This window comes from Aulonocara sp. 'chitande type north' Nkhata Bay, linkage group LG9 (genome assembly GCF_057382095.1).
Source record: "Aulonocara sp. 'chitande type north' Nkhata Bay isolate Kocher_YH1m ecotype deep benthic linkage group LG9, A_spYH_male_GT1.1, whole genome shotgun sequence".
NCBI lineage: Eukaryota > Metazoa > Chordata > Actinopteri > Cichliformes > Cichlidae > Aulonocara > Aulonocara sp. 'chitande type north' Nkhata Bay.
Window position 1 is genome coordinate 2,917,138 of NC_141352.1, and position 22,192 is coordinate 2,939,329.

The window sequence follows — 22,192 nt, forward strand, 5'->3', positions numbered from 1 at the left end:
GGATCAAGGAAACAGTGGCGACTTGAACATGTATCCAAAGGAAGGGAAAGAATCTCTGAGTGAAATTATTAACTTATGAGTATAGTATGGTAAATCAAGAACTACATGTTTTAGTTTAAAAAGTTTACAAAGCGCTTACTCTATATTACAAATATAATAGATGTTTAAATTATATTTTTATGTATTTTGTTGTTGCTGTTCCCACACAAGCAAGATCATTCTTACCACATTTAAAGCAGTTATAACAGTTAAGGCATAATTCATAACTTATGCTCACAAATTACATATGACATATCTGAAATCATTGAAAATGATTCATTATAATCTTTCATTATTGGAGTTGTTATAACCTATGCAAAAAGGCATGGGAACTGGGTTGTGGTGTTATCTGTTTAAGTATATCCGGTTTTATGGTGAAAAGTGTGTTGGGTACCGGAAGTGAGAGATAATAAAGGTGGAAGTTGTTTGCTCTACAAGGTGTCGTCTCTTTCCCTACCGAAAACCACGACATGGTGTCAGGAGTGGGATAGTTATAAGTGCCTTATCATCAGGGAGGACAGCAAGCGACTTTGGGAGCGGTAAAGAGTTTTCTCGAGACGAAAGATGTCGGACGAAGAAGCGGGAGCTAGCGCAACAGTTACGCGGCCTTGCACGCCACCGCCCCACCAGCGAGCTAACGGCGGCTACAATGCTAACGCTAACCTACCCCCGAATGCCACTTTCACCATCCAGCCCCCCGAGCTGTTCGATTTCTCGAAGCCACAGCATTGGGAAAAATGGATACGGAGGTTTGAAAGGTTTCGACTCGCAAGCAACCTACACCTTAGCTCCGAGGCTAACCAGGTGAACACTCTCATCTACTGCATGGGGGATGAAGCAGATGATATCCTCCGAGGACAAGCGTTATCTGACATACAGAGACAGCAGTATCAAGCAGTAAGAGACACTTTGGAGATGTACTTTGTTCCCAGGAAAAACATTATCTACGAGAGAGCCCGCTTTAATCAGAGAACACAGCAAGCTAATGAAACTGTAGACTCGTTTGTCACTGCACTTTACGCTTTAGCTGAAAACTGCAGTTATGGTGCGCTGCACGATGAGTTAATAAGAGATCGCCTCGTTGTGGGTCTGAGGGACATCAGCTTAGCGGAGAGACTTCAATTGGACAAAGATTTGACGTTGGAGAAAGCGGTTAACCAAGCCAGGCAGTCTGAAGTCATCAAAAAACAACAGACAGACATCAGAGGGGAAAATAAAATGGAAATAGACGCTGTGTCAGCTAAGCACAAGGAACAAAGGCATTCAATGTTCAAACCCCGTGGAGATCGCAAATACACATCAAAGGACAAAACATCTAATGGGAGATCATGCTACAGGTGTGGGAAAACCCCTGTACATGGTAAAGATCAATGCCGAGCGAAAGATGTATCTTGTCACTCATGTGGTAAAAGAGGTCATTTCAGTAAAGTGTGTAAATCTGTTAAATCTGTGCATGTGATAGAAGCCGAAGAAAGCGATGTTACACCCGTGTTTCTTGGTTCTGTAGACGTAGGCTCAGATCCTTGGTATGCAGATCTCACTATCAGAAACCACAAAGTCAGATTTAAGATAGACACAGGAGCTGACGTATCTGTTATCCCTGCCCAGACGTTTTACAGCATAAACCAGAACGAGACAGGGTTATGCAAACCAGATAGACCGTTGTTTGGTCCGAGTGGTTCCCCACTTGACATGTTGGGTATGAGCAGAGAAACACTTTGCAAAGGTGAACAGGGAATACAGGAAAATGTGTACATTATCAAAGATTTGCACGTAGCACTGTTAAGCAGGCCGGCAAGCGTCAAGCTGAAGCTAGTGTGTAGAGCCGACAGTATTGACATGAATGTGCTGCACGAAAAATACCCGAAACTGTGTCAGGGTTTAGGCTTAATGCAACAACCTTATTCAATTAAGTTGAAGCCTGAGGCTGTGCCTTTTTCCCTGGCCACACCAAGACGGGTCCCCATTCCACTGTTAGGAAAAGTGAAACAGGAACTGGAAAGAATGGAGTCCATGGGAGTAATCAGCAGAGTAGAAGAACCAACGGAGTGGTGCGCAGGAATGGTCCCGGTGCCAGCAAAAAACGACTCAGTACGTATTTGTGTTGACCTCACTCACCTCAATGAAGCAGTGTGCAGAGAAAAGTACATCCTGCCTTCGGTTGAACAGACTCTAGGTTCTCTGGCGGGAGCTAAAGTCTTCAGCAAGTTGGATGCAAACAGAGGCTTCTGGCAGGTCCCATTGTCACCAGAGTCAGCACACTACACGACATTCATTACACCCTTTGGGCGCTTCTACTTCAACAGACTTCCTTTTGGAATAGCGTCTGCCCCAGAACATTTTCAGCGTAGAATGTCAGTAATCCTTAATGGGCTGCCAGGCGTGGTCTGTCACATGGATGATATTCTCATTTGGGGACAGGATCAGCAGGAGCACAACGCCAGACTGCACACAGTGCTCAATAAACTACAAGAGGCCGGTGTCACACTGAGCAAACAGGAAGTGAAGTTTCTTGGACGCATCTTGTCTGCGGAAGGAGTACAGCCAGACCCAGACAAAATTAGAGCAATCTCAGAAATGAAAGAGCCATCAAACGTCAGTGAAATGCGCAGCTTTCTTGGGATGGTAAACCAATTAGGCAAATTTATCCCAGGACTTGCTGAAAAAGATAAGCCCCTAAGAGACCTGCTCTCGAAGAAAAATCAGTGGGTTTGGAGCTGCGTACAGCAAAAAGCATTCAGGCAGCTGAAAGGCGATTTGACGTCAACTCCCATTCTTGCACTCTATGACCCAAACAAAGAGTTAAAACTGTCTGCAGATGCTTCCTCCTATGGACTGGGAGCAGTCCTATTTCAAAAAGAGGGAGAGCAATGGAGACCTGTTGCATATGCGTCTCGTTCTTTAACGGAAACAGAACAGAGGTATGCACAGGTGGAGAAGGAGGCGCTTGGATTAACATGGGGTTGTGAAAGATTCAAAGATTTCCTCATCGGGAGACACTTCTCCTTAGAGACTGACCACAAGCCACTCATCAGCCTGCTAGGACAGCAAGCTCTAACCGAGCTTCCACCCAGGATCCAACGATTCCGCCTAAGGCTTATGAGGTACAGCTACACCATCTCACACACTCCTGGTAAAGCACTCCTCACAGCAGATGCACTGTCACGTGCACCCCTTAACCAAGACCCTGATTCAAAAGCTACAGCTGAATTTCTGGAAGACACAAATATTTATGTGGATGAAATTGTCAAATGCATGCCTGCTACCTCGACATACATCACACAGGTAAAAGAACAGCTAAAAACCGACAGCATATGTTCAGAGGTCATGACTTTTTGTCAGAGCAGCTGGCCAGAATACAGCCATCTCATAGGCCCATATTGGCCACACAGAGAGACCTTAACTGTACATGACAATCTGCTACTGAAAGGCACCAGACTAGTAATCCCCACTGCTATGCGCCACTCTGTCCTAAGTGCCCTACATGAGGGGCACCAGGGAATGTCTAGATGCAGAGAGAGAGCCAGAGAGGCAGTGTGGTGGCCTGGTCTGAGTGGGCAAATAAACGAACTTGTGAAAAACTGCACCATCATCAAAGAGCGTACTAACCCAGTACAACCTTTAATGCCAAGCCAACTCCCGGAGAGGCCATGGCAAAAAGTTGGTGCAGACCTTTTTACACTCAATGACAGCAACTATGTGCTTTTGGTGGACTACTACTCGAAATTTGTGGAAGTAGCCAAACTTACCCCCACCAGATCGGAAGATGTTATAGTACACCTAAAATCTGTCTTTTCCAGACATGGAATTCCAGAGCTTTTCTACACTGACAACGGACCTCAGTTTTCAGGACAACAGTTCAAAGACTTTGCAGCAACTTATGGGTTCAGACATGTAACAAGCAGTCCTAGATTTGCACAGAGCAATGGCGAGGCTGAGCGTCATGTCCAAACTGTGAAAAACCTGCTAAAGAAGGCAAAAGACCCATATCTTGCACTTCTAGCTTACAGAGCAACACCATTGGCTAACGGATATAGCCCGGCGCAACTACTGATGGGACGGAGACTGCGCACGCCAGTTCCCCAGCTTCCTTCCCTACTCAATCCCAGCCTGCCCAATAAGAATACAGTGTTGGCAAAAGCGAGAGAGAAGGGCGAGGGACAGTGATGCGTACAACAGGAGACATCGGGCGACTGAACTTCCCCCACTCGCACCGGGGCAACCAGTGTGGATTACAGACACTAGGTGTGAAGGGACTGTCATCTCCTCTCACTCCACACCCCACTCCTATATGGTTGAGACTCCTTCAGGAGCCATCAGGAGAAATAGACGTCACCTCCAGCCATTACCAGAGTCCACACCAAAGTTACAGACCCCATCTACCCCCGTCAGTCCCAGAGAAAATACCCTGCCAGCTTCCAACCTATCGACGTCTACAACTCTGACTCCCAAGACAGAAGTCCCAGGTCTTGTCAGAACTAGAGCTGGCAGAGTTGTCATAAAACCACAAAGGTTGAACTTGTGAGATTAAATAAAGAAAAGCATCTCGAGTTAAAAATAGAGTAGCTATGTTTCTGCAATAGGTTCTAAGAAGTAACGAAAGTACAGTTTCCCATTTGCAGTAAATGTTTCAATAAGTTGTTGTTTTCTGCGAAAGGAGGATGTGGTGTTATCTGTTTAAGTATATCCGGTTTTATGGTGAAAAGTGTGTTGGGTACCGGAAGTGAGAGATAATAAAGGTGGAAGTTGTTTGCTCTACAAGGTGTCGTCTCTTTCCCTACCGAAAACCACGACAGGTAATAATCTTGCCCAAGGATATTTGGCATGCAGACTGGGGGAGCCAGGAATGAAACCACCAAAGTTTCAATAACTAGTTAATCTGCTCTACCACACTGTAAAAAATGTTTGTGAAAAATCGTGACATCAAAAATGTGTAAATAGAAAAACAAAAAAGCAATGTTTAATTTACATCAACATTTTGTAAATAATACATATATACCTGTAAAGTGTTAATTTTACAGTAGGAATACGTTTTAAATGTCAAATGTCCTTGTTGAATTTACAGTTTACTGTTTTAAAAACACTGAAAAATGGTAATTTAAAAGTCAACACGTACAACTGAAACGGTAACAAAATAATGTTTTTTGGGGGTTTTTAAAAATTCAGAAAGTATCTGTATTACATTTTACAAATTCATTCAAACTCATTTACAACGTTGGTCACATACAGACCACTTTTTAAGTGGATCAGACCAGTACAAATTCTGTCAGTGTAAAGATGTTATCAGAGATACCTTTATATGACAGTACAATTTCAACAGTACTTGTCAGTTTTTCTACATTTTAAAGACAAACTGCTGTAGTAAATAAATGAAATCCTTCAGCATAAGTCTTTAGTCTTAAATTGTAATAAATAAATGTTAAAAATGACCTAAAAGTTATGGCAGCCCACTGGCCAGACTGTGATGTAATTATAAAATCTTTCAAATAGACAGCTGGTCATCTCCTCCGTGTTAGTCATTTCTTTAATTTTGCACCACGTTCAATCAATTTTAGCCAGATTTAGTAAAAGTTAAATTAATCATTTGCTCAAATGTTTATTTTTTTTTAATGCCCAAAGTGTGTTAGTATTTAAAACTACACGAGCTCTACCTTGGCAAATCACTGAGCGTGAGAGTTTGTTTCTGTTCTTTGATTGGACTACTTAAATTATTGCGGGAGTAGCAAGCTTGGCAGCCCGTGTCATTACGTGCTCAAGTCTGCGAGCAGAGTGGTGGAGATGTGTATACGTTGAGATATTCAGCTATTTTAACACGAGCAAAAGTTTTGGTAAGCTAACATTGCATTTTCTGTTTTCTTTAAATACATGAGAGTATGTTTTCCAGTAATAGTATTAATGGCGTCTGACCGAGCGATAGGCTAGTCCTATTTTCTCCTTGCTGTTTTCAAGCAGTGGTTATTGAAAGGTCATAGTTAGTAACCTAAAACAAATGTGCTGTCGACAGCTGCAATGATTTCCTGCTCTTTTTGCAACAAAACGCTGAAGACGTTGAGGGGTTATGTGCTGCATTGTAGAGTTCACAGGAATGACCCCCATCATTCTTTCAAATGCGTCGGTAGTGAATGCAGGCGTACATTTTATGCTTACGTAGCCTTTAAAGCCCGTTTCTATCGGGTTCACAATGTACCTGCACCCCCTATTGCTGGTAGCGCCATTTTTACAGACTTAAAATGTGCCACTACACTCTGTGAGCGCCAATTTCACACAGTGAAAGAACTTATATCGCACTTACAACAGCATATAGTGGAGGGGCGACCTGTGACATGTTCAGTAACTGGTGGAAAAGTATGTTCTCTGTGAAATCGTCATTTACTGCGCATATGTCCAGAAAACATAGAGAATGCTCTGTTGAAAGCATAAGCAACATGTAAAGCAGTCTTCTGCTGTATTTGCAGGTGAAGATGCTCCCCAGAGCTTAAATGAGGCAACAACAAATGAAGGCACCGAACTGCCACATAATTTCAGTGAGGCCTTCCTTAGGAATGTGTGTTTGTTTTACCTAAAACTGCGAGGCCACCTCCTTCTTCCAGCTTCAACAATACAGACAATTGTTGAAGAGATGCAAATGACTTGTGCCTAACAGATGACACTATTGTTAAAATCTGATTGTATTAAGGAGTCAGATCTGTTTTCTACCTGTCATAAGGGCCCACTGAGAACAACATACACAAGAACTCAGACATTCAAAAAGATATTTAAATACGTAGAGCCTGAAAAATTAACATTAGGAAATGATGAAAATATGACACCACGGTTTGCCTACTATATACCGGTGAAACAAACATTAAGCAGCTTATTAGAATCTGAATTATGGAAGAATTCAGTGTCACAGCAGTCGTGTCACAGCAGTCTTGTGAAACTGACTCTGAGGCTGTGGGAGACATAAGTGATGGACAAAGCTTTAAGTCCAACAAGTTTTTTATTGAAAATCCAGGATGCCTGAAGCTAATTCTGTACCAGGATGCATTTGAAATCGTTAATCCTCTTGGCTCCGCTAAGAAAAAACACAAAGTGGTTGCAGTCTCTGTCAGTGGCAAATTTGCCTGCTCATCTGCTAACTTGACATAAAAGGGCTGTTGAATGTACTGGCTTGAAATGTATTTTTGGGAGAAATTAACTGTTTTAAACTGTAATTTTTACAGCTTTACAGCTTTTTAAGTATTCTTCTTTCTAGTTCTAGTTTCTAGTTTTTTCTACAGAATTATTCTGGCAACCACAGCTGCCAGATTCTTTCTGTACAATCAACAGGATATTTTTTTTACAGTGTATGTTTTAGCCATCCTGAGATAAACTGAAGCCTGTTGGCTAAGACGTAGTGCTGAAAGTTAGGTAGTTCTAATCTTCCTTTATCCTTGGTCTTTTGTAGTGTATTTTGTAGTGTAATTTATTTTCGGTAAGACCATCATTTTTATAGCGGCAACCCTTCCCATGAGTGATATGGGTAGACATTTCCATCTAGCCAGAGCGCCTTCTACTGTCTTTAAAAGTGGGATATGGTTTCATTTAGTTAGTCCGGTTACCTCTCACCACTTACCTCTGACTTTTAAAAAATAATTGGAAAAAAAGCACGATGCTGCTGAAAAATGAAAAATAGATATTTGCAAAATTCTGCCTAAATATGTATTTTACCAGGTTAATGTGTGTGGCGGGGCGTGGTCTGCAGTGCCGCTGCAGGGGAGGTGGACGCACCTGAGCCGCACCCGCAATCACACCTCGCCGCCTTAACGTCTGTGCCATCTATGCTGTTGTTGTTGGTATATGTCGGGCTGTGAGCTGAAAAGCTACAGCCGGCTGTATGCGTACAGCAACCATGTGTGAGAAGTGGTCAATAAAGAGATGCTGAAAAGCGTGTTCATGCAAACATCCTCGGGTCTGCCGTGGTATGTTTACAACGGGACTTCTGCTCCTGAACCTCTGCGCACAGCGTCTGAAAATCGGGGCTGTACGAAGTCACTTTCATCTTTATGCAGGACTGTAAGCTGTTTTCTGTGAGGCGTGAGCGGCATTTGTTTTTAACATGGTTCACGGTTGAGAACAGCTGCTGACATAATGTGGATCCGAAGATCCATAACTGGCCTACCTGGGGTTGAAAGTCTCGATAAATGCACTTCCGCGAGTGTGACGCTTATTTTGAGCGATGAAAAATTAATAGAAGATCATTTTATTTTTGTATTTCAATATCACAATAATCTTCCAATTTAGAACTACAAGTTAAAGAACTAACATAAATAAAATACACTTCAGCTAAATACTTCTAATTTATTTTCCCAAACCACGCGGAGCCGCAGTATAAGAACTAAAGAGCCGCAGTTTGCTGACCCCTGCACTAGGATGATGTCGACGTAAATGTGCAGTCATATTCGTTGTGTTCCCACTAGTGCTGTCAGCGTTAATCTCGTTAAAATGACGTTAACGCCACAACACGGCAAATCTCCGTTAACGAGTTACCGCAGATCGCCCCGTGTGTGGGGCTCGACGCTGTCAACACGTTAACAAGCTAACTGCGCTAACGCACTAGTTCTCACCAATGTAAGTGAGCATTGCGTGGCACATCCGACATACTGTTTTTCTTTTGTCCATGACGCGCTTACCTTCAGGGTCATGCTTCACATGAAAACCAAGATAGTTCGAAACGCCAGATCTGAATGAGGGTGGGGGAGGTTCAATTTCGGGTAGTGTTGAGGCAGTTGCCATGTTGCAACGAGCTTAGCTTCTAACTCGCTAGCTTGCGCTGCGCTCAGTGGATCTGCACTCGACAGTGCAGCCTAGGCAGAGTAGTCGAACGCAGATCCACTGAGCTCTCAACACAGACAGCATCGTCAGAAGAAAAGTTGATAAAATAAATTAAAAATGTTGTATTGTTCGATACATATGCGTACCGAACCCAAAAAAAGAGCCAGCTCTTTCGGCTCCCAACCGGCTCTTCGGGTTGTTTTGTTGCTTTAATTAATTTATTATTAACAATAATATAAAATTATGCACAGAAGGAATTACTAATGTAAAAAAAAAAGTGGTTTTATTTATATATGTTTATATATAAATATATGTGGTGGCCCCTAGAGACAAAGCATGTACAAACTCCAAAACACATTTCTAGCATTAACTGAACATCCAAAACGGAGCAGATCACTTAAATTACACAAGTTCATTTACCTGTTACTACCACACACAGAATCCGGTCGTTGGTACTTCCTGGCTTGTGTAGCCACTAGGTAACAAAAGCTCAACACTGCGCCCAGCATCCTGGAGCACTTCTGTTGTCTTTTGTACGTGTTTTGGAGTTTTTACGTGTTTTGGAGTTTGTACATGCTTTGTCTCTAGGGGCCACCGTAAATATACTTTTATTTACTCACCCCACATAAAATGTAATAAATAAATCATATAATACAAAAAACAACTATTCACATTTCAACTTTTAACTATTTAAATTTTCAGCTTTTTCCTTTTAAACAAATTTAAAGTGAAAGCAACACAAAACACTGCAAACCACAACACAATTAAATATAAATTAAAATATGAAAACAAAAAGAAGATCCACATTCTCTGTCATATGGGCCTGCATGAATAAACTTTCTGAATCCTTTATCATCCGCAATTGAAAATAGTTGTGGATGATTACTATACCTTTGTAATGTGACGTTGTTGTCCCTGGCTCTTTTTCTCTGTCCCTCTCTCCCACTCTGTTCCTGTGCTACTGAGAGTGTAACTACCACCCCTCCAACCTCTTCCCAGCGCAAAGCACAAGGCTCGTGTGCGGAGTGAAGCGGAAAAAAAGTGCAAGAGAGCGAGAGGGTGAGAGGAAAAAAAAAAACAACAACCCACGGCTCGTGATAAGGAGCCGGCTCGCGTCGTTCACGTCAAACATCCGGCTCTAACGACGCGAGCGAAAATGTGTGACAAGCCATTAGTGCCAAATATTGCTCCTTTTCTAACCTGTTTGGTTAAGAAATGGCATAAAAAAATGCCGTTTAATTATTTAAAACGCCAAAAAAAACCCCGCCTTGAACGCACCATCCGAGTGGCGGAAAAAACTGCGTTATTGTCTGTCTTCGAACACCGCTTTTTACGTCACTCGGCAGAAAACGCCGTTCAAAGACACATAAAAACTGTTTTTTACGGCGTCCTGTGTCAGCTGTAACGGCGTTTAAAACGGCATTTTATTGAAATTATGCAGGGCACTCCTTATGGTTCCCTCATCCAATTACTTTCAACTTTCACCATAAATCAAATTAAATCTGGACTTGATGAGATCTTTCAAGTATCACTGGAAATATTATAAACAGTCGTCTCCATACCACAGTTTGCTTTCAGTAAACACCGACGGGATTCACTGTTAGCATACCACATCCATGTTAGCAGTGTATAAATGGATGGTTTAGCATATATTAGCACAGGTATCAATAAAGGACTACCGTATTAAACACTTTTACTAACTGCATGCATATGGACAGGCGCTCTGCAGGTGGGATTGAGCGCCTGTAGTTGGTGTCTAGGCGGGCGATGCTGGGACCAACGCGGGACAGCAGCACCTCAAACTGGGCGAGGGACAGACGGTGGTACCGCTGAAAGCAGCCGTCGTCCAGGTGCGGCTCCTGGAGCAAATGGTGAAACTCACCAAACTGCTCACGCCTCTGGAGGACCTGATGGACCCAGGTACGGCGAGGACGTCCTTAACACCGCTGCTCTGCTCTCCACAGTAAATAGAGAATGGGAGACTCTCTCTTCAAGCGTTAGCTCGACAGCTACCATCTTGCAAAGATACCGTCAGGCACAACTTCCTCCCACATTCCTACCACATTTCCAGTTCACGCGCGTCAAAATATGCAATTTTGAGGCGCGATTGATTTGTGTTGGACACACCTCAAGGTGCGAATGTGCACGCGTGAAATTAGGGGTGTCTGGGGCGTTTTTTTTATGGCAAGCCATTAGTGCCAAATAGCACCCCTTTTCTAACCCGTTTGGTTAAAAAAAACGCCGTTTAATTATTTAAAACGCCATGGCGGAAAAAACGCCGTTCTGTTGGGACAAATGCCGTTTTTTTTCCGCCACTTACATGGCGCCTTGAATGCACCATCCGAGTGGTGGAAAAAACGGCGTTATCGTCTGTCTTTGAACGCCGCTTTTTACGTCACTCGGCAGAAAACGCCGTTCAAAGACACACAAAAACTGTGTTTTTTACGGCGTTCTGTGTCAGCTGTAACAGCGTTTAAAACTGTGTTTTATTGAAATTATGCAGGGCACTCCCCATGGTTCCCTCATCCAATTTCTTTCAACTCATTTCACCCAATCAAAGAAGAGGAAGTGCAGACCACACTAATGCATCACCGATTCATCTTGCTGCTAAGTGATTGCCTATTCAGTACCAGTGCTTGTAAAAAAAAAAAAAAAAAAAGTACCAGTGCTTGTCACAGTATTCACTTGTATTATAATCCCACTATGCATTTTGATGTGTTTAAAGCATGATCAAGCAAACAAACGACAGAATGCTTTTTCTGAAACCTTAACTGTGTTACCTGTTATGGCACACTCAAAAGGTTTCACAATATGCATCATTCTTACAGTGTCAGGAAAATAATTTCACTCATCACAATCATCCTCGCTTTCGCTATCATCAATGTAATCTTCAGCCTGCAATAGGGGAAGCTGCAACTTGGGAGACTCGCTTTCTCTTGTCAGTGCCACTGTGATTAATCTACTCAATAGGGTACGGAGGCATGGGATCAGACAACAACCGCAGCATGTGAGAATGGCAATAAAAGTGGCTATGGACATTAGCAACGACATTACTATGGCCTTATACTTCCCAAACTGTCTGTTGAACCACCCGTCTAAGGGGTTAGTAATGCTGGAGTCCTCTGTCATTTGGGATGACAGTGTTCGCAAACCTTCCAAGGCTCTGGTTACAGTGTCATCTGAGGCTGTGTTGTTTGGAATGAAAATGCAGCACAGAGGACCCACCATAGCTTGTGGGTTGCTCCTTCTGTTGCATGAACCTCCTTGGATGTTGGCATGGTGCTCAGCTGCTGATCTCTCCAGAGGCTCCACCAGAGGGCGATCATCAGCCCACTAAAGGGCATCAGAGCTACCCCAGTGATGAGCTGCTTCCTGGCTTGTTGCATTGTTGCAGGTAGAGGGTAGACTGCCTACTACCTGAATGAGGTGCGGGGATTATTCTGACCCATTTGTCTTTTCTGGTTGTTTCTCCGTTCCGGGTGGTTCTCCTCCAAACACCTTACAGTGGCTGGCGTGGATCCAAGTAACTTGTTCTCCAACCTTTACCGCTGTTTGTGTGGTCAGTAGAACTTGGAATGGGCCCAGCCACCGCTTCGCCTTCCAGTGTCTCCTCCTGAAATCCTTCACTAGCACCCAGTTCCCTGGGTTGAACAGGTGGAGGGGTCCTTCTGCTGGCCTGGGTAGGGCTGCTTTCACTGCTCTGTGTACCTGCGAGAGAGTCCTGGAAAGATTTTGACAGTACACAATCATGTCGCTGTTGCACAACTCTGTGGACATGCCAGTCCATTTCGGAGGTTCTGCCCCCACTCTGGCCGGTCGTCCATACAACACCTCATAAGGGCTGAGGTGTGCTGGAGGTCTGGTTCGCGTGCGCACATACATCAGAATCAGAATACTTTATTGATCCCTGGGGGAAATTATTTTTTGTTACAGTGCTCCATTTTAAATCAACATTAAGACAAGACAGACAATACGCTAACTAAGAATAGTACAATATATACATATACATACATACATACATACATACATACATACAGTGGGGCAAAAACCTGTACACTTCAACTGTGAGAGACAGAATGTGAAAAAAAAATCCATGAATCCACATGGTAGGATTTGTAAAGAATTTATTCGTAAATTAGGGTGGAAAATAAGTATTTGGTCACCTCAAACAAGGAAAATCTCTGGCTCTCACAGACCTGTAACGTCTTCTGTAAGAAGCTTTTCTGTCCCCCACTCGTTACCTGTATGAATGGCACCTGTTTGAACTCATCATCTGTATAAAAGACACCTGTCCACAGCCTCAAACAGTCAGACTCCAAACTCCGCCATGGCCAAGACCAAAGAGCTTTCGAAGGACACCAGGAAAAGTATTGTAGACCTGCACCAGACTGGGAAGAGTGAATCTACAATAGGCAAGCAGCTTGGTGTGAAAAAATCAGCTGTGGGAGCAATCATCAGAAAATGGAAGACATACAAGACCACTGATAATCTCCCTGGATCTGGGGCTCCACGCAAGATCTCATCCCGTGGGGTCAAAATGATCATGAGAACGGTGAGCAAAGATCCCAGAACCACACGGGGGGACCTGGTGAATGACCTGCAGAGAGCTGGGACCAAAGTAACAAAGGTCACCATCAGTAACACACTACAACGGCAGGGAATCAAATCCCGCAGTGCCAGACGTGTTCCGCTGCTGAAGCCAGTGCATGTCCAGGCCCGTCTGAAGTTTGCCAGAGAGCACATGGATGATACAGCAGAGGATTGGGAGAATGTCATGTGGTCAGATGAAACCAAAGTAGAACTTTTTGGTATAAACTCAACTCGTCGTGTTTGGAGGAAGAAGAATACGGAGTTGCATCCCAAGAACACCATACCTACTGTGAAGCATGGGGGTGGAAACATCATGCTATGGGGCTGTTTTTCTGCCAAGGGGACAGGACGACTGATCCGTGTTAAGGACAGAATGAATGGGGCCATGTATCGTGAGATTTTGAGCCAAAACCTCCTTCCATCAGTGAGAACTTTGAAGATGAAACGAGGCTGGGTCTTCCAACATGACAATGATCCAAAACACACCGCCCGGGCAACAAAGGAGTGGCTCCGTAAGAAGCATTTGAAAGTCCTGGAGTGGCCTAGCCAGTCTCCAGACCTCAACCCCATAGAAAATCTGTGGCGGGAGTTGAAAGTCCGTGTTGCTCGGCGACAGCCCCAAAACATCACTGCTCTCGAGAAGATCTGCATGGAGGAATGGGCCAAAATACCAGCTACTGTGTGTGCAAACCTGGTAAAGACCTATAGTAAACGTTTGACCTCTGTTATTGCCAACAAAGGTTATGTTACAAAGTATTGAGTTGTATTTTTGTTATTGACCAAATACTTATTTTCCACCCTGATTTACCAATAAATTCTTTACAAATCCTACCATGTGGATTCATGGATTTTTTTTTTCACATTCTGTCTCTCACAGTTGAAGTGTACCTCTGGTGCAAATTACTGACCTCTGTCATCATTTTAGGTGGGGGAACTTGCACAATCGGTGGCTGACTAAATACTTTTTTGCCCCACTGTAAGTCACTTATAAATAAATATTTGGAAAAGAAACATGTGTAGCTGTAGCAGCAAACAGTGTGTTAAGTGGATGCATTGTACAGGGAGATGGCCACAGGCAGGAATGATTTCCTGTGTCGTTCAGTGGTGCTTTTCGGTAATCTCAGTCTCTCACTGAACGAGCTCCTGTGACTGACCAACATGTCATGGAGTGGGTGGGAGGTGTTATCCAACATTGTCTTTATCTTGGACAGCATCCGCCTCTCCGACACCACCTTGAGGGAGTCCAGCTCCATCCCCACAACATTGCTGGCCTTACGGATCAGTTTATTAAGTCTGTTGGCATCTGCGACCCTCAGCCTGCTCCCCCAGCATGCAACAGCATAGAGGATCGCACTGGCCACAACAGACTCATAGAAAATCCTCAGCATTTTCTGGCAGATGTTGAAGGACCTCAGTCGCCTCAAAAAATAGAGACGACTCTGGCCCTTCCTGTAAAGTGCTGTGGTGTTTTTAGCCCAGTCCAGTTTATTGTCAATGTGTACTCCAAGGTATTTATAGTCCTCCACAATGTCAACACTGACCCCCTGGATTGAAACAGGGGTCAAGTGTTTCCTGGTCTTCCTGAAGTCCACGATCAGTTCCTTGGTCTTTGCCACGTTGAGCTGCAGATGATTCTGCTCACACCACGTGACAAAGGAGTCGACCACAGCCCGGTACTCTGTCTCATCATCCCTGCTGATGCATCCAACCACCGCAGAGTCATCAGAAAACTTCTGAAGATGGCAGGTCTCCGTGCAGTGGCTGAAGTCTGTGGTGTAGAGGGTGAAGAGGAAGGGGGAGAGGACAGTCCCCTGTGGTGCCCCTGTGTTGCTAATCACCTTGTCAGACACACACTGTGGGAGACGTACATATTGTGGTCTTCCTGTCAGGTAATCAACAATCCAGGACACCAGAGAAGCATCCACCTGCATCGCTGCTAACTTATCACCCAGGAGGGTCGGCCTGATGGTGTTGAAAGCACTGGAAAAGTCAAAAAACATGACCCTCACAGTGCTCGCCGGCTGGTCCAGATGGGTGTAGACACGAATGAGCAGGTAGATGATGGCGTCCTCTGTTCCGAGACGAGGCTGATAAGCGAAGGGGATCCAGATGTGGTCTTACTATGGGTCGCAGCTGGTCCAGGATGAGCCTTTCCAGGGTCTTCATGATGTGGGAGGTCAGTGCCACGGGCCTGTAATCCTGGGGGCCACTGGGACGAGGCGTCTTTGGTACAGGGACGAGGCATGATGTCTTCCACATCACCGGGACCCTCTGCAGACTCAGACTCAGCATAAACAGTTTATGAAAGACTCCACACAGCTGGGGGGCACAGGTCTTGAGGACAAGGGGACTCACTCCGTCTGGTCCAGCAGACTTGCCTGAGTGAAGTCTCCTCATTTGCATCTCAACCTGGTATTGAGTGAAGGTGATGGGTGGGGGAGGGGTGTCAGGAATCTCACAGGAGGCAACATGTGAAGAGAGAGGCTGGCACAGTGGTGTGGCTCTGGATTCCAGGCTGACTGCAGGTGAGGTTGTGGGGGTGGGAGCAGACACTGTGGTGTCAAATCTATTGAAAAACAGATTCAACTCGTCGGCTCTATTCTCACCTCCCTCAGCTCCCCTGCTGTTGGTTGGCCTGAATCCAGTGATGGTCTTCATGCCCCTCCACACCTCTCTCATGCTGTTCTGCTGGAGTTTCCACTCCAGCTTCCTCCTGTAATTGTCCTTAGCCTCTCTGATCTTGTCCTTTAGTAACACCTGGATCTTCCTCACCTCCTCTTTGTTGCCCCCTCTGAAAGCCCTCTTCTTGTTGTTGAGGAGGGCTTTGATGTCCTTAGTCACCCACGGCTTGTTATTTGGGTAACAATGAACAGTCTGAGCTGGAACAATGGAGTCGGTGCAGAAAGTTATGTAGCCTGTGATACACTCAGTAAGCCCATTGATGTCCTCGGCGTGAGGCTCACAGAGTGTTTCCCAGTCGGTCACCTCGAAACAGCCCTGTAGTTCCGCTATTGCCTCCTCTGACCACCTCCTAACAGTCCTGGTGGTCACAGGTTCCCTCCTCACAATTGGCACATAGCGGGGGGTGAGGTGAATCAGGTTATGATCTGACCTACCAAGTAGGGGGAGGGAGGAGGAGCTGTATGCATCCTTGATGTTAGCATACAGTAAGTCTAAAGTTTTCTCTCCCCTGGTGGGACAGTCCACATATTGTTTGAATGTTGGTAGTGTATTGTCCAGTGATACATGGTTGAAGTCACCCGAGATCACAATAAAGGCACTCGGGTGCTGAGTCTGTAGCCGAGCTATGGCAGAGTGGATAGTGTCACATGCAGCTGTGGGGTTAGCAGAGGGGGGAACATAAACAGCCACCAAGATGACGTGAGAGAATTCCCTGGGTAAATAATACGGCCTGAGTCCAACAGCACACAGTTCAGTGTCCGGGCAACAAATCCTTTCTTTGATTGTTATGTTGGCAGGGTTACACCACCGGTTGTTAACTAAAACAGCAAGCCCACCTCCTTTACGCTTACCGCTAGCGATGCTGTCCCTGTCCGCCCGAACAGTGTGGAAGCCTTCCACGGAAGCATTCTCATCGGGAATGTCCTGGTGCAGCCATGATTCGGTGAAACACATCAGGCTACACTCTCGGTATTCCCTCTGACTCCGTACCAGTGCTGAGAACTCGTCGATTTTAATTGCCAACGATCGCACATTTCCCATCACGATAGACGGCAGACACGGTTTAAACCTCCTCCTCGCTTTGAGCCTCCGCTGTCTCACCGTCACCTTTTTTCTTCTCTTCTGTCCTTGACCTCTGCATCCCCGATGTGTTTTCCTCCAAATTTCAGCTGGTACTTCTGCGGGCCTGGCCAGCGAGCCGGCCGGCATCAGGGCGATCAGCTGATCTCTGGAGTAAACAGTCCGTGCGTGTAGGAGATGTGCCGCCGTCCCGTTCCATGATAAAAGTAAGAGTTCCACGGCCACCAGAAGAACAAAAACTCTCTCAATCCACATGATTGAGTAAGAGATAGAAAACGGAGGAAAATACAAGTCAGAAAAAAAAAGAATACGTAAGAAAAAAGAGCTAAACTAAGAGAAAAGCAGGAGCGACTGTAACAGGCTGCACGCTGGTTGGCGCATGCGCACTATGGCACGAGGGGAAGTGCTTTTGGCCATGTGAGGCCAGTTTCTTCACAGCACTTTACCAGCTTGGATTTTAAGGTGCCGTTCATTCTCTCCACAGCACCTCCAGATTGTAGGTGATATGCACAGTGTGTTTGCAATTTGAAACCTAGTTGCTCGCTAATCTCCTTCAATGCCTGGTTCACAAAGTGAGTACCATTATAACTTGTGATTTTTCCCGGGATGCCCCACCTGGGAATGATTTCTGACAGGAGGGCTTTTGCCACTGCACTGCTCTCTGCACTTTTAGTGGGGAAAGCTTCTACCCACTTAGAGAACATGTCCACTACTACCAGACAATACTTCTTTCCCTCGGCTGGTGTCAATTCAATGAAATCCATCATTAGATGGTCGAAAGGCATGTCTGGTGGGGGGTGTGCTGCAGTGTTTACCTGTACTAGGCGTCCCACATTGTTGGTCGCACAAATGAGACACCTTTTACAATACCTCTCAGCTGCTGTGGAAAACCCTTTGGTGAACCATAACGATGTTACAAGAACTTGAAGCATAGAGCCCACTGACTGAAACCAGGAAGGCCTGGATTTACAATCACAGAACAGTAGAAAATAAATAGTTACCACAAGCTTCATAATGGAGCCCTTAACCACTCAGCGCAGTAGCAAGGAGACTTATGGTCACCTCCAGCTGTGTCTGTAAAAGTCTGTCCGTTCTTCAGACCTCCTAATCACGGGACATTTTGAACATTTGTTCGGAAGGCGATTCTGCGGCGTCGGCGAGCAGCTAACGTTAGCACAACAAGCTCAATGGGGCCTAAGAGAACACCGAACGCCGATGAAATTGAGGACATCAAAAAGTCATTGGACTTTCTAACTGAGGAAACATCAGCTATCAAGCTACAACAGAAATATATCCTAGACTTAGTCGAGGAAATAAGGTCGCTACGTAACCAGAATGCAGAGAAGGAGAAACGGATTGTCTATCTGGAGAGTAAGGTCGCGGACCTGGAGCAATATACCAGAATGAATGATGTGATCATCACAGGGCTACATACCCCGGTCATATGCTCGGGCTGTGACTGCTGGCAGTAAAGAGGAGCAAGGAGAATTGGATGGGAGCTCTACGGAGCAACAAGTAGCTGGCTTCTTGCAGTCGAAAGGGATCGACCTGGATTGCAATAACATCGAGGCATGCCACCTCTTGCCCAGGAGAAATGCTAGTGATAAACCAGCTATCATCATGAGATTTGTAAAGAGGAAACACAAGAATGCACTGCTGAAGCAGGGGAGGAAACTAAAAGGATCGAATGTCTACATGAATGACCATCTAACAAAATCCAACGCTGACATGGCGAAGAAAGCACGACACTTAAGGAAACTGGGAAAAATTCAGAATACCTGGACTACAAACTGTAAAATATTTATTAAGCTTAACAGCACACCGGAGGAAGCTAAAGTGTTGGTCATCAAATGCATGCAGGATCTGGAAAACATTAACAAGTAATATAACTACAAAGACGAGGAGGTGGGCTAACAATCTACAGTCATCCAAGCAGGTAATAGAAGACAACAACGAAAGCTAAAAGTGTAACACATTTAAGGATGGAACAATCAAGTAACTCATTATCTGGGATCTATACATTGTTATCACAAAAGATTGCTAATCAGGAGATAAATTCACCAGCAAACAAGGAATACAAAACACACTTCACAGAGCAGGACATTGATCCAGAACTGAACTTTTTTAACATCAAAAATACCTGCTATTATCATAATGATGATCAATTCAACAAAACTGTTAAGGTGGACGGTAAAATATCTATAATTCACTTTAACAGTAGAAGTTTATATGCAAATTTTCATAAAATAAGAGAATATTTAAGCAAATTTGCACATCCATTCAGTGTGATTGCAGTATCTGAGACATGGATTAATAAAGAGAAAGGTGGGGACTTTGTAATAGATGGATATGAATTAAATCTTATAAATAGAAAGAATAAGAATGGCGGTGGTGTGGCCTTGTTTGTGGATAAAAATTTAAAATACAAGATGGTAGAAAAAATGACGATGGTGGTAGATAATATATTAGAGTGTGTAACAATAGAAATTAGTATGGGAAAAGAGAAAAATGTCATTGTAAGCTGTATATATAGAACACCAGGTTCAAATACTGAAATTTTTAAGGAGTGGGTAGATAAAACATTCACTAGGACAAACCAAAAAGTCATGTTCATTTGTGGGGATTTTAACATAGATTTATTAAATCCAAGCAAACAGAAAATGACAGAGGAGTTTATTAATACAATGTATAGCTTGGGACTTTGTCCAATGATCACTAAACCCAGCAGGATCACAGCACAATCGGCAACCTTAATAGACAATATATTTACAAATGAAATAGAAAATAGATCCATAAGTGGTCTTTTAATAAATGATATCAGTGATCACCTACCTGTTTTTATAGTGTATAATAAAAACTATAGGAAGGTTACACAGGAAAATATAGTAAAATACAAACGAATGAGAACAGAAGAGTCAATAAATGCATTTAAAAATGATTTGCTCAAGCAAGAATGGGAGACGCTGTATAGGGAAAAACATATTGATAAAGCTTATGAGATTTTTTTAGGAAAATTTAAAATGTTATATAATAGCCGTTGCCCAGTAAGGAAATACAGTAAAAAACAAAAATATGCAGAGTGCCCATGGATTACAAAAGGATTGCAAAATGCATGTAAGAAGAAAAACACCTTATACAGAGAATTTATAATGAACCGAAGTATAGAAGCTGAAAATAAATATAAGAAATATAAAAACAAATTAACGAGTATTTTGAGGTTATGTAAAAAGGAATACTATGAGAAATTATTGATTATGAATAAAAGTAATACTAAAGGGATTTGGAAAACATTAAATACCATCATTAAAAAGGGCTCTGGACAGTCAGACTATCCTTCGTACTTCACAAATAATGATAGAAATATTACTAATCTGAGCGATGTGGTAAATGATTTCAACAAATTCTTTGTAAGTGTTGGGCCAAATTTGGCTGAAAAAATTCCTGATATGACAGATTCGGTAGAGAAAGAAACCAAATTCATTGATCGCAATCCTCATTCAATGTTCTTAACGGCAGTAGAAGAAAAGGAAATCATTGATATTGTTGGGAAATTACAAACAAAAAACTCTACAGACTCTGATGATATAGATATGGAAATAGTCAAAAAAGTGATAGAAGGCATTTCTAAACCCTTAACACATATCTGCAATTTGTCCATACAAACTGGTACATTCCCGACACAAATGAAAATAGCTAAAGTAACACCATTGTTCAAAAATGGTGATAAACACCAATTTACAAATTATAGGCCTGTCTCTCTACTTTCTCAATTTTCAAAAATACTGGAAAAATTTTTTATTAATAGACTCGACAAATTTATAGATAAACACAAAATAATAACGGATAGTCAGTATGGTTTCAGATCAAATAGATCAACATCATTGGCATTAATAGAATTGATCGAAAATATCACTAACAATATAGATAAAAGACAATGTATAGCTAGTATATTCATCGACCTAAAAAAAGCTTTTGATACAATTAATCATGAAATATTACTTGATAAACTGGAGTATTATGGCATTAGAGGAGTGGTGTTAGAGTGGGTAAAGAGTTATTTGAGAGACAGGAAGCAATTTGTGAAAATTGGGGAACATCAATCAGAGTGTGTGGACATTGTTTGTGGAGTTCCACAGGGGTCAGTATTGGGACCAAAGCTGTTTATCCTCTATATCAACGATATATGTAGAACATCAGATATATTACAGTTTATTCTATTTGCAGATGATACAAATATTTTTTGTGCTAGAGAGAACTTACAGCAGCTTTTGGAAATTGTCACACAAGAAATGATTAAACTGAAAACATGGTTTGATAGAAATAAGTTATCATTAAATTTGGAAAAAACAACATTTATGTTATTCGGAAATTATAAAAAAGATGCCGAAGCAAAGTTATTAGTAAATAATGTCGAATTAGAGCAAGTTTCAGATACAAAATTTCTGGGTGTGATAACAGATAACAAAATCTGCTGGAAACCTCATATAAAGTATTTACAAGCTAAACTGTCAAGAAGTGTCTCCATACTGAGTAAAGTTAAATATTTTTTGCCTTCCAAATCACTCCGGGTACTTTACTGTTCACTTATATTGCCATATTTGGAATACTGTGCGGAAATTTGGGGAAACACATATAAAACGTCACTTCAACCAATATGTAAAATTAAAAAAAAAGCAATCAGGATGATTAGTAAAGCTGGATATAGAGACCATACTAACACCATGTTTTTGAAATTAAAAATATTGAAGTTTATGGATCTTATAAAATACAAAACGGCAAAAATGATGTATAAAGCTAGATATAATATGTTACCAGGAAATATACAGAGGATGTTCTATGACAGAGAAGGAGACTATGAACTAAGGGGTAAGTTAAATCTGAAGATCCTTAAAGCACGGTCAAATGTTAAAACTTTTTGTGTAACTATTTATGGAGTAAAACTGTGAAATAGCTTTACTGCAGAATTACAGCAATGCTCAGGAATTGGCAAGTTCATAAAGACACTTCG

At 42.9% G+C, this 22,192-nt stretch overlaps 1 pseudogene; it reads left to right on the plus strand.

Moving 5' to 3' along the window:
• Nucleotides 1–18,371: 18,371 nt before the first annotated feature.
• On the plus strand, nucleotides 18,372–19,068 carry LOC147321426 (uncharacterized; annotated as a pseudogene).
• The last annotated feature ends 3,124 nt before the right edge of the window (nucleotides 19,069–22,192 follow it).